This window comes from Apodemus sylvaticus, chromosome 17 (genome assembly GCF_947179515.1).
Source record: "Apodemus sylvaticus chromosome 17, mApoSyl1.1, whole genome shotgun sequence".
NCBI classification, from domain to species: Eukaryota; Metazoa; Chordata; class Mammalia; order Rodentia; family Muridae; genus Apodemus; species Apodemus sylvaticus.
This window is the reverse complement of record NC_067488.1, coordinates 68,777,651-68,791,237: the sequence shown is the minus strand read 5'-3', so window position 1 is coordinate 68,791,237 and position 13,587 is coordinate 68,777,651. Positions and strand designations below refer to the sequence as shown.

General features: G+C 50.6%; 1 long non-coding RNA gene across 1 annotated transcript in view; it reads left to right on the top strand.

The window, feature by feature from the left end:
* Window positions 1-11,959: 11,959 nt before the first annotated feature.
* LOC127667814 (uncharacterized) overlaps window positions 11,960-13,587 on the top strand; it is a 13,103-nt gene continuing 11,475 nt past the window's right edge. The window contains exon 1 of the long non-coding RNA XR_007973939.1: window positions 11,960-12,062. This is a non-coding gene — a long non-coding RNA (uncharacterized LOC127667814). The remainder of the gene's footprint in view (window positions 12,063-13,587) is intronic.

Sequence of the window (13,587 nt, the reverse complement as noted above, 5' to 3'; positions counted from 1 at the left end):
CTGGGCTGGCTGGCTGGTCTCCAGGGGCATCTTCTGCAGCCTCGTAGGTGAGCATGCTTCAGGAACCCTTGTCCTAGAACCTGGAAGAAGAGAAACACTTTGTAAGAAAATCAGATCGTGCCTGTTCAGAGAGAAGCTTCCTCCCTCCTGTCAGAACAACAGTACCAGACAAACTTCATTTCCAACGAATGTAATGTCAAGCTACTAAATTTAAGTCCTCCCCCCTCTAAAGAGCGATTCAGAAACACGTTTCCGAGCTGCGACTTAGATGAGACAGCTTCTGCTCGGAGCGATGGCCAAATGTGTGCATCAGCTTTATGTAGGATGCAAATGTTCTGGAGTTTGGTTTGTGCCGCAACTGTCTTCTGCCAAGCTCCCTGTGTTCTGTGGCTCCAGTTCGGTTCCCTTCTGGAAGCTCCGGAGAAGTTGGCTGCTGTTCCCCCAGCACAGATGTCATGAAGGGTAGTCCTTCCCTGGAGCCACAGCAGTCCAAGCAACACGACTGCTAAAATGAGCTGAGGGTCAGTGCCCTGGCTCTTCCCCAGGGCACCGGGGCTGCGGGCCAAAGGAGGGAGGCCGGAGGCCTGACTTCCCTGCTTGTGGGGAGGCTGACGGCACAGGCTCTGGGACAGATGAAATCGTTTCCTGATCTGTGTTTGCCTTGTAGGTCTTGGCCCTTAACGCTTCTGAGCGTCAGTTTCACAGTTTCATAACTGTGTTATGTTTGGGCCTGTCCTGCTAGCTGAACATGAGACAGGGTCTCATGTAGCCCAGGCTAACCTCAAACTGGATAGGTAGCTAAGGATAACACCGAGTTCCTGATCCTCCTGCCTCCACCTCCTGAGAGTGAAGATGTGTCCCATGAGGATGGCTGATTTCAGCTGTTACCGTGATTGCAATCTGGAATCAACTAAAATTCAAGCCCCTGGCAGGCACTCCTGTGAGGGATTTTCTTGGTTAGATCATTTGAAGCTGGAAGTCCTGTTTTCACAGGGTTTTGATTGCTGTGTTAAAACACCATGGACAAAGGCAACTTGGGGAAGAAAGTGTGTTTCAGCTTACTGCAGTTGTCACCGAGGGAAGTCAGGGCGGGAACCTGGAGGGCAGGAGCTGATGCACAGGCCGCAGAAGAACTCTGCTCGCTCGCTGCCTTGCTCCTCATGGCTTGCTCAGCCTGCTTGCTCAAAGATCCCAGGGCCACCATCCCAGGGGTGGCACTGTCCACCGTGAGCTGGACCCTTCCAGATTAATCATCAACCAAGAAAATGTACCATAGGCTTGCCCAGTCTGGAGGGACTATTTTATCAATTGAGGTTTTCCCTTCCAAAACGATGTTGGCTTGTATTAGGTGGACATAAGAACCTAAGCCCGGGTGGCCTTCCCGTGGCAGCCTGCGTGACAGCCCGCATGAAAGAACATGGAAGAAAGAAATCGCTTTTTGTCGGCATGCGCTCACTCTGGTGAGCAAGCACGGTCTATCCTGATGTCAGTCACCCACATCGGAAACGACTTTCTTTGGGCTTCCAATGTAGACTGAAGACCAACTCTTCAGGAACTCTCCAGGACTCTAGGTAAAGACCGCAGATACATCCAGTTCATGGACCCTCCCAGACTCTCCAGTGGGAGACAGCCACAGTTAGACTTCCTGTTACCATAGCCTGTAAGCCAATCTAAGAAATCCCACAGATATGTTTTTATCTTATCAGTTATGTCCCTGTAATAGACCCTGCCTAAAACAGTTCCAGGCCTGCCTTGCCCTCCTGCATCTGCCAGTCAGTGTGACTGGTCTCTAGGTTTAGGGTGTGGTCACCTCCCCAGAGCTGGGTCAAAGAAGAAGCAAGGAAACCACATTCCCCAAACATAAAATTACGAGTACTTTCACGTACTGTTTGAGAAAATAAAAAACGGATGCAAAAACACCCCATGGTGAATACATGCCAATATGGTGGATGTGGACTCCAGGGCCCGTGTCTGGATCACCTGCCTCACTCAGTCAGCCCCGCGTAGGCCTTGTTGTGTTCTGGGTCCATCTGTCCTCCTAACTCCTGTTTTCCTACTTCTGTTGCATTAACAGATAACTCCTGCCCTGCTGATTAAGTCCTGGGTCCCTGAGATGTGTGGGCGGCACCCTGGGGCTGGAGAAGCATGGAAACTTAAGTTAGATTTTAAGAGTCGCAGCGATGGCTCTGGGCAACGTGACTTTGAAGAACTCATGTGGGGCTCCACCCTAGAGAACGGATTGTGCCCATAGTTGTCTCTGTTGGACAGAGGAGTGGCTTTGTTAAAGGCCAGCTCTCTGCTTTCTACACTTAACTGACCTGGGGTCCTGAGATATTGCAGTATGAGTGAGGCTCCTACCAGGTCCTTATGCTGAGCCTGGTTTGTGGCCTTTTATTACAGCAACAGAAACTAGATGTACTGGCTAGTTTTGTGTGTCAACTTGACACAGGCTGGAGTTATCACAGAGAAGGGAGCTTCAGTTGGGGAAGTGCCTCCATGAGAGCCAGCTGTGGGGCATTTTCTCAGTTAGTGATCAAGTGAGGAGGGCCCTTTGTGGGTGGTATCACCTTTGGGCTGGTATTCTTGGGTTCTATAAGAGAGCAGGGGCAAGCAAGCCAGGGGAAGCAAGCCAGTAAGAATCATCCCTCCATGGCCTCTGCATCAGCTCCTGCTTCCTGACCTGCTTGAGTTCCAGTCCTGACTTCCTTTAGTGATGAACTGCAACGTGGAAGTGTAAGCTCAATAAACCCTTTCCTCCCCAGCTTGCTTCTTGGTCATGATGTTTGTGCAGGAATAGAAACCCTGTCTGAGACACTAGACCAAGGCTCTGTGCCAAGAGGCTACTAGTCGGTCTGCATTAGCATTCTGGGAGGAAATTCCAGCCAGGGCTGCTAGATCTTCTAGTTCCTCAGGAGGTGGAAACCCAGAGTTTTTTTCATGCATTCTACTAACTTTGTTCACATTTTAACTTTTCCCTACTAACAAAACTAATAAAATGAATTCTGACAGGAAAAGATGTGAGCTGCTCTGTGACCTGAAGCTGACCCCAGGCTTCAGGTGAACAAGCAACCTCTGGGGTCAGGCAAGCCAATCTTCAGATTTCGTTCCTTCCTACAAATCAATGCCAGGTACAGACTGGCCTTCCAGAGCTGTCTCAGGTTCCATTCAGCACCTCCTCCAAGCTTCCTGGCCCTGGCTCCTATTCTGGGATGAGACAGTTAGCTCTTCCAGAGACCAGATCTCTGGTCCTTTTGAATGTCCCCAGCCCCGGTACAGTAGTTGCTGCCACCTGTAGCTATTCAAATCTAAACATATAAAAATAGAATAGCAAAATTACTTCTCTAGTCTTTTTATCTTATGAATACGTGTGGTGTCATGGTTTGAATATGCTTGTCCAGGGAGCAGGACTACTAGAAGGTGGGGCCTGTTGGAGTGGGTGTGGTCTTGTTGGAGTAGGTGTGTCACTGTGGGCATCTTTTTTAATAAATTGCACAGTTTTCTGACTTCAATTTCTTAGTTTTAAAAAAGATTTATTTTTATTTATGAGTACACTGTAGGTGTCTTCAGACACACCAGAAGAGGGCATCAGATCCCATTACAGATGGTTGTGAGCTACCAGGTTGGTTGCTGGGAAATGAATTCAGGACTTCTAGAAGAGCAGTCGGTGCTTGTAACTGCTGAGCCGTCTCTTCAGCACCCCCCCCCCCCCATGGGTCTTAAGCATCTCATACTACTTGCATGGAAGTCAGTCTTCCACTAGCAGCCTTCAGATGAAGATGTAGAACTCTCAGCTCCTTCTGCACCATGCCTGCCTGCATGCTGCCATGTTCCCAACTTGATGATAATGGACTGAACCTCTGAACCTGTAAGCCAGCCCCAACTAAATGTTGTCCTTATAAGAGTTGCCTTGGGGCTGGAGAGATGGCTCGGCGGTTAGGAGCACTGACTGCTCTGCAGTAGGTCCCGAGTTCAATTCCCAGTAACCACATGGTGGCTCACAACCATCTGTAATAGGATCCGATGCCCTCTTGTGGTCTGAAGACAGCTACAGTGTACTCGCATATATAAAATAAATAAATATTAAAAAAAAAAAAAGAGTTGCCTTGGTCATGGTGTCTGCTCACAGCAGCAAAACCCTAAGGAAGCCAGGTGGTTTGCTGGGTGCCCTCTGAAGTCAGCAGAGAGTGTTAGGTCCCCTGGAACTGAAGTTACAGATGGATGTGACCCACCATGTGGATGCTGGGAATTGAACTCTGGTCCATCAGTCTGGAAGATTAAGCACCCAGTGCCCTAACCACTGGGCCATCTCTCCAGCCCACACCCAGTGCCCTAACCACTGAGCCATCTCTCCAGCCCACACCCAGTGCTCTTACGGAGCCACCTCTCCCACTAGCTCTTCAGTCTTTTGTGTGTGGGTGTGTGTGTGTATGTTTTGTTTTTGTTTTGTTTTTTCGAGACTGTGTAGCTCTGGTTGTCCTGGATCTCGCTCTGCAGACCAGGCTGTCCTCGAACTCAGAAATCTGCCTGCCTCTGCCTCCCAAGTGCTGGGATTAAAGGCGTGCACCACCACCGCCTGGCCCTCTTCAGTCTTTCTGGCCTCGTTCTGAGCCTCAAAAACCCCACAGCACCCAGAGCCTCCATAATTTACACCAGAGCTGTTTCCCCACTACAGAGGACTGTGTTTGCAGTCTCTCTAGAAACTTCCGCTCATCATTGGCTGCCTCCAGCAGCTCCTCGCCTTTGGGCCCCACACCCTATCCTTCCGGACAAAGAGCTGCAGCGGTATCCTGACAGGTTCCCCATCTGCCTGCCTGGCACGGTGAGGCCCAGCTGGTTGATGGTTACCCAAGGCGTCGCCTCACCCCAGGCTGACAGGTGCTGCTGCCTCAGCCACACAGTACCCCGGGGACCTCTGATGGATACTTTGCCTCTCTGGCAGAACTGGCAGATCCAGTGGCGTTTCCTTCCATCTGCATTTTAGATCTAGTGGGTACCACAGGTGGCTTGCTGGGACAATCTGCCGAGGTGTAGCCCAGGAAACAGTTCAAAGACACACCCCTTTCTTAGCTGGGGAGGCTTTAGGGACACATCTTGAAATCAGCCTAGGGTTAGGAGCAGGAAAGGGTCTATTTCAGTTTACAATCCCACATCACAGTTCATCGCTGAGGAAAGTCAGAGCAGGAACTCACACAGGACAGGAACCTGGAGGGCAGGAGCTGCTGCAGAGTCACAGAGGAGTGCTGCTTACTGACTTGCTCCTCATGGCTTGCTCAGCCTGCTTCTCCAAGCTGAGCACCACCAGCCCAGGGTGGCACTGCCCACAGTAGGCTGGTCCCTTCTATTCAGTTGCAAAGAAAAGCATCTCTCACGCTGGGTTCAACGGTTGCTGGGTTACACCAGTTTAGCAGGCTAATCAGTGTGGTGAAGGGTCCCAGGTTGGTTTGACTCTTCCTCGCTCGGATTTTCTGGTTCCTCTAGCCCTCCACACCCCCACCCCCAACCCCTCTGGTGTCCCCTCTACACCCCTGCCCCTAACCCCGGCACAGCACATACCCAAGACTGGCGCCCCCTGTGGTCAAATGGCACAGTGCTTCCTCGGGCCACCGCTTCCTGGTGTCTGAAGAGTGGGAGGGGTTTCTGGAGGCTTCTCCTAGGAGACCCTGGAAATGGCTTTCTAAGATGCCCACAGCAAAACTCTCTTGGACCCAGATGAGATACTAGGACCCATCCTGAGTTTGCTGACCCACAACATAGCTGAAGCGGGCAAAAATAGCTATGATCTTGCCTGTACAGCCAAAATATGCCAAGACCTAAGCAAAACACATAGGCTGCAAGTGTGTGTGTGTGTGTTGGCACACGTGCATCCCTGCAATGAAAGGAGAGACGTTACATCCCCTTCAAGAGGAGAGTGGAAGGATTGTTGGGGAGGCATCTGAGGGCTAGTGCTGCCCTCTAGTGGGTAGCATGGGTGGCTTGCTGGGACAAGCTCTACCGAAGCGTTACCCAGGAAACAGTTCAAAGACACACCCCTTTCCTACTCCACCCCCAGTCACACTGACCTGAGTCCTTGCTGGCTGCAAGGCTTTCTTGGGGAGCTAGCCAAGCTGTTAGCATTCCTGGAGGCCGTGAGGGAGCCCACCTCCTCAATTAGCTGTCGTGCTCCTGGTAGCAGTAATGTTAGAGAAGGGGTAGCATTATAACTACCATTAAAATACCATGTGAAAGGGAGGGGCCGGAGCGAGGAGGACTCTGCTAGAGCCCACTAAAGGAAACTGTTTTTCCGTGCTTATTTTATATATTTACTTTTTATTTTTCTTTAGTGTTTTTTTAAATTACATTTTATTTGTGTGTGTGTGTGTTCCTCTGTGTGTGTGTTCACATGTGATCCATGTATGGAAGTCAGAAGGCAATGGGAGGTAGGAGGTTCTCTCCTTTTTAAATAAGATTTTATTTACTTATTTTATACGAGTACACTGTATATGAGTACACTGTAGCTGTCTTCAGACTCATCAGAAGAGGGCATCGGATCACATTACAGATGGTTGTGAGCCACCATGTGGTTGCTGGGAATTCAGTCAGTGCTCTTAACCCCTGAACCATCTCTCCAGCCCCAGGTTCTCTCCTTTTATTATGTAGGTTCTGGACCAGACCTCACGTTTTCAGGCTTGGCGGTTGGCATCTTTTACCCCTGAGCTATGACAGCACAGGGTCTCACACACCTGGCTGTCTTTGAACCCAGAGATATACCTGCCTCTTCCTCTCATGTGCTGTCTTATCCAGCTGTAAGATTTGCACTTCCAGACCCGCCTCTTCCCTCGGCACAGCTCCTTACAGAGTCTCCCTTGAAATCTCCCACTTTCTGAGTAGAATTAAGATTTTCTCCCCCTCTTCCTTGCCCTTACCCTCTGCAGATCGCTGCTGTGTTTTGGTGAGCTGTGGTGGGGAGATACTCTTCAGAACCACAAAAGCCAGTGTGTGTTTGTGAGCTCTGCCTCGCCCCTCCCCTGCTCCCCTAGACAAAACTGAAGGTCATCGGCACACAGCAGGTCCAGCCCTGCACTCAGTGTGCCAGCTCCACAGGCTGCTGGGGCGATGGCACAGGACGCAAGGTATTTGCCTGAACCCACAATAACAATACAAGGTGTTCTGGTCGGTTTTGTGTCCACTTGATACAGGTGAGAGTCATCAGAGAAGAAGGAGCCTCAGTTGAGGAAGTGATTCCATGAGGTCCAGCTGCAGGGCATTTTCTCAATTAGTGATTGATGGAAGAGAGCCCCGCCCATGGTGGGTGGTACCATCCCAGGGCTGGTGGTCCTGGGGTTCTATAAGAAAACAGGCTGAGCAAGCCAGTAAACAGCACCCCCCCCCCCCATGCATCAGATCCTGCATCAGATTCCTACCCTGTTTGAGTTCTTGTCCTGACTTCCTATAATGATGAACAGCAATATGGAAGTCTAAGCCAAATAAACTCTTTTCTTTCTGACTTGCTCTTTGGTCATGGCGTTTCATCCCAGCAATAGAAACTCTTTCTAAGACACAAGGTCTGTCTAAGTTACCATTCTGTGGTTGTAAAGAGACACCATAAGCAAGGCAACTTAGAGAAGAAAGCATGTGCCTGGGGGCTTGCTTACAGTTTCAGAGGGTCAGCCCATGACCCTGGCAGGGCGCGTGGCACATCCTGGCAAGCATGGTTCTGGAGCTGAGAGCCTGCATCATGGTTCTCAGGCAGGAGACAGAGCTAACTAGGCCTGCCATGAACTTTGAAACCTCAAAGCTCACGACCAGTGGCCTGCCTCCTTCAAGAGAGGCCATGCTTCCTAATTATCCCTAAACAGTTCCATCTACTCGGGAGTCAGATATTCACATATATGAACCTATGGGGGCCATTCTGATTCAAACCAGCACAAGGATTCCAATGTGCTTGGGTCTGGGGAAGAGCTTGCAGAATGGTAGTGAGGCCTTTGCTCAGGGCCCCTCCGCCCTTCATGTCCCCACTCCCCTGGGGTTTCCCCACTGTCAGCCATAGGACTCACCTTCTGAAATCCAGTCTCTAGCTTGTCACTAGGATCTTAGGTCAGCCACATTCTGGGCCTGTTTTCCCATCATCCTGTCAAGTCCCTGGTGCGGGGAACTGTGCTCTTTGAAGGTCCAGACAGATTTCAGAAGAAGTTTGTTTACCTCACAGAGCCCAGTGCCCAGGAGGCAGCTGGGAGGAAGGGCAATGGATGACAGTTCCCAGGTGGCTCCTAAGGGAGACATTTGTCTGTGGGTATGCCTGCTGCATTAGCTTCTCGATAACACTGGCCTAAACAGGATGGAGTCTTAATTTTCCGTCCCTCTCTGGAAGGGACCAGGCCAGCCGGGGTCTTTCGCTGCAGCTCCCTGGCCCCACGGACTGATTGTGAAGTCTGAGCAAAACTGACCAGCTACTAACACTTCTAGAGAGGGACAAGACAAAAAGGTATATCCATGATGTCTGTTGGCAGCCTAATGCCCAGCACTCAGTCAGGTGACTGCCCCAGATGCAAGGGTTGCTGGGAAACTGGGAGACCAAAATAGGAACAGTTTACCTTGCCGGTTAAAGGTTCTGTTTGCAGTTAAGAATAAGTGCCTGTTTGTCCTGTGTTAGGTCCTTGCAAAGTAAGGTTTCTATTTGTAATTAAGAATTAGTTCCTCTTTCTTAGAGCTGTTGTAACTGTTGTAACAGATGTGTATCCTTCCCCTTCTGCCTTCCCTTTCATTGTTTCTTTCTAACAACGTGTAGCAGCCGACTCTCTCCCTGCTGTGAGCACCTTATTTCACATATAAAAATGACCTCAAGAGACTGGCAGGGACTGCTCTCCCAAATCCAAAGTTAGGGTGAGAAACAGCTGGCCAGTTCTGGGTGTATCCTAAAATACAGCTTGTTCTCATTGGACAATCAGTGGGGTTGGTCTTTTCTCCTCAAAGTTTATAGGTTTAACAAAACCTGGCAATGTTCCCTCTACCTTAAAACAAAGTCTAGTGTGGCCTGGGCAGGTCTCAATTCCTGACTGTCCTGCCTCTACACACCTTTCAGGTAAGGTGAGCGTCCCTGCCCTGGCCGGGCTCATTACCTTTACAGAAGCAGAGAGCCAGCCAGTCAGGCTGGGTGGCTCAAGTCTGTGTCCCCCGCACCTGGGAGACAGAAACAGGGAGATCAGTAGTTCATGGCCATCAAACCAACCAACAAGAGAAAGAAAAAGAGAAAGAAGAGGAAGTTGTTGTGGGGTCTGCTTGATTCCAACACATACCCAACATAACTCAAGCACCAGGTCGATGCAGATGCAAAACATTATTGTAATCAAGCTGCTACTGATCCGTCGGGGCTGCAGAACAGAGCCAGGAGTTTATCTGTGACCCCAAAGGGACGTTACAGCAGATTTAAAAGATGAATCCATGAAGAGAGAGGGAGCCAGGTGGGCTGTAGCACTGTCCAATCATGTTTTGACATAAGGGGAGAGCAAAGGAGTTTCCACCAATCAGGTTAGGAGCAGACTCATGGGCGTGAGAGCACGAACTTAGTTTGACCCTGCCAGCAAGATGAAAAACTTGTCCTTGAGATGTCTGGGCGCAGACAACTGTTCCCTTACAAGTTGTCCCTGAGATGTCTGGACGCAGACAACTGTTCCCTTACAAGTTGTCCCTGAGATGTCTGGATTCAGGAAACGGTCTCCTTATAATAGAAGCTGTCCAGTTATTGGGAAGTCCCCAGCTCCCCGAGGGCCTGGGACCTAGAGCTTAGTTACTCCCTATGATTAAACGGACTCTGAAAAAGAGATAGTAGTGCTCAGAATATGTTTCTTTTGCTTGTTCTCAACGGATAGTAGAGTCAAAATAAGAGTCGGTTACACCGGGCGGGATGTGAGGCTCTTCAGCAGACAAGGAGAGGAGGCAGAAAACATGTGAAATGCTAACACGTATGTAGGCAAGCCTCAAGCCACTTGGTACTGCTTAGTAACAAGTGGGCAGGCAGTGTAGCTCAGAGGCTGGGAGCTTGCCTGGCATGCACAAGGCTCCTGGTTCAGTTCCTAGTGCTGCAAAACCAAAACCAAAATCCTGACCCAACAACCTAGTCACAAAGCCAGAGGAAGCAGGTCACACTGACCCAGGGCCTCTTGGTGTAAAACTAAGTAAAGCTAACAGGGTAAATAGCAATAAATTTGGTTAGCAAATCCGTGGTTTTAGGACACACACACATGCAACCGTCTCTGACTGACTGCAAAGGTAAACCATCAGTAATAGAAGGTGGTTAATTATTATCCTCGGTTGGCCTAGGAGGGTGAACTGAGCCCAGTTTTCATGTCCTAGACTCAGGCCCTCCTAGGCAGAATGAGGGTCCCATGCCCACTTCTACAAAAAAGCCTTTTAGATAGCAGGGTGGCGGCGGCACACACTTTTAATCCCAGTACCCAGGAGGCAGAGGCAGGAGGATCTCTGTGAGTTCAAATCCAGCCTGGTCTACAGAGTGAGTTCCAGGACAGCCAGGGCTGCAGGGAGACCCTGCTTGGAAAGCCTGGAGGGGACTGGCTATTATTCCTCAGTTCGCCCTTCGGGAGGTGGCCATCCTTCCCGCGAACTGCTTCAGTGAAAGCTCCATTTAAAGGCCTGCCATTGGGGCTGGTGAGAAGGCTCAGTGGTTAAGAGCACTAACTGCTCTTTTGAAGGTCCTGAGTTCAAATCCCAGCAACTACATGGTGGTTCACAACCATCTTAATGGGATCTGATGCCCTCTTCTAGAGTGTCTGAAGACAGTGACAGTGTACTTACATATAAAAATAAATCTTTGGGCTGGAGTGAGCAGAGGTCCTGAGTTCAATTCCCAGCAACCACATGAAAATAAAATAAAGTGTCTGCCATTAAGAAACTTCCTCCTCTTGCTCAGTCTGGTTTTATCTGGTGAGAGGCCATAGGAGAGACCCTCACCAGAGGACCTGCATGGTTCTCCAGGTCTTTGATAACAAGGCCAGACTCAGCCAGCATCCTAGCTGTCCAGGTGCTGAACCAGAGGCAGAGTTAGAAAGATGGGGGAACTCATCCCGTTCTCCAGGGACGGCCTCAGAACCGTCTAGTATTTGTGCCAGGCATTTAGCATGGGTTGTCAGGTTGAGTTATCCAGCCAGCTCTGGGCACTCTGGGTCCTGAGCCTGACCTGGCCATCACACTCCGAGAGTCTGTTTTGAACACTGCAGGCTCTGGAGTACTCAGTGTCCCTGGGTGTCCTCGGCATCGGCCAACATTCCCATAAAATATGGTTTCCGTTCGCTTTAAAAATGTTTTTCTTAGGGCACAGCCGGTCCACCCACCCCTCAGCTTTCTCCCTAGCAGGGCCCGGGTGAGCAATTTTTATTACAATGAGATAAAGACTTTGTGGCCACAGAGCAAACAGCCTGCTTCCTGCAGATAGTCCAGGGCTCAGATTCCTTACCCGCTGCCTTGAGACTTAGTCACGAGGTCTGACACCTCTGTTTCCCAGGGTCAAGCACTTTTCGGTTCCCCGTGTTGGTTGAGACTTTGAGAGCGATTGCTTCTCACTTTGATTATCGAAAAGAAGCAGACTGTCATTAATGAGAAAATTAAGAATGAGAACCCCCTAACTGTAAAGGAAACATCTGCCCCCCTGCAGAAGTGGGGGGCACCCCTGTGCTTGAATATCAGCTGGGCAGTTTATCAGACGTGGGGCAGAAAGGGAGAGGAGATATCCTTGGAAGGCAGGGGACGGCCAGATTGCAAGGGAGGCACAGTTTCAGGCCCGGTGCTGGCCGGGGCGCTGCAGCAGTACACTCATAGGCAAGACCCTGACCCCTGTCCTATCACTCAGAGCTGGGTGACTCACTCGGCCTTTCTAGGAATAGTAACTGCCACACGGATGTTGGGAGGGCTAGATGTTTAAATTGCGTGAGGGATGAGACTAGAGCCTGGCGTTTTAGTAGTGAAAAGGTCTTGTGCTGTGGTTGAATGGATGGAGGGAGTGAGGGAGGAAGAGGAGGAAGAAGAGAAGGAGGAAGAGGAGAAAGAGGAGGAGGAGGGCTCGCACAGCACTGGTGAGCTGTGACTGACTGGGTGGGTATAGGATGGAGTGCTGGGAGTGTGTGGTGAGTGTCTTTTATCTTGGAGTGAGTTGACACAGCTGTGAGGCAAAACATGGGTATATCCTGGTGCAAAGCATGGGTATATCCTGGTGTAAAGTCCTCTGGAAGGACTGAAGTGGGGGCAGTAAGGTGCTTCCTTTTATGGGATGTCTAGGGCCAGCCTCCTTGTGTGCTCTGGCCTCCTTTTAATGCCTGTATTCAGGATGCTGGGTCAACAGAGGGGGTTTGGGATGGGCATGTCCCCTACCTACCCTCCGCTCTGCTGCTTCTGACTTCCTTCTCTCCTCAGCTGGCTCCCAGAAATCTCAACACAGCCAGCTCACCTATAAAGGACCAGGACTGCCCTGCTTTGGAAACACCGCTAGCGAGACCATTGACAATGGCTCTCGGACCGTGCTGTAGGTTCAGCCTCCTTGTGGTATGAAGCTCCCAAGCTCTGGGGTGCAGGCCAGGATTATCCAACCTGCAGGAGGATGGCTGAGAACGTGGGGTCCCCAAGCAAGCAGATGAACAGCAGGTGCAAGAACTCTGTGTGTGTGTGTCATTCAGAGACCAAGAGATCGGGCCATTTCACCAGATTCTAAACTGTGAATGGAGAGTGAAGGGGGTGGGGTGGGGACATGACAAGTGAGATAGTGATCTGAGACGCAGGAGCCCCGACAGACACACTCCACAAACTTCTGCCATTAGTTAGACATCTACAACCCGGGGAGAGGGGGCACCCACACTCTAGTCCTGTAGGATATGAAGTGACATTGGGGGGCCCAAGGCATCCCTGCCACCCAGCCTACTGGTGTGTGTGTTTCTCTGCAACATCTTGGGGTGTGGAGTGGGGCTTCAGCGCCATTTCCTGAGAGTGTGGGCACTCCGGGACTCACTTGCAGTGACCACAAGGACAGGATGTTACTTCCAAGTCTGGATGAGGAGCTAGCAAACCTTCTGGGAGTCTGGAGTCGATTTCCTTGGCCTTGCTGATGGCCTTTGCTGTGATGGTGTAGCTGTGCTAATGATGTGAAGGTCACAAGGTCACAACTTGAGGGGAGGGTGTGTCAAGCTCTTGCCTGGGCTCACACAGGTACTACGGCTCCCTCGGGGTCTCCTCTTCCCTCTGTGAGGAAAGCTAGCTGTCACAACATGGGGACGTGTGGGCTACTTTGGGGAGGCCTAGGACCCAGTGCCTCTTGCTGGTGGCCACATGGAGAGCCCTCTAACTGTGTTCTTGTCAAGTGGTCAGCAGCTGCCTGGCCATAACCTCTAGGGAGCCAGAGCCTGAAGCTAACCAGCTGGGCTGTGCACAGTTCCTGCCACAGAAACTGAAAAGTGTCTGTTGTGGTAGGTGGCTACATTTTGGGATACTTGGTGACAGTAAAGGGATAAAGTTTGGAGGGTCAGCAAGAGCCAGGCAAGTGGATGTCCTAGCCACGATCCAGCTTCAAGTGTTTTATACTTTACTGAATGCACCTGGCAGCTTTTTGTT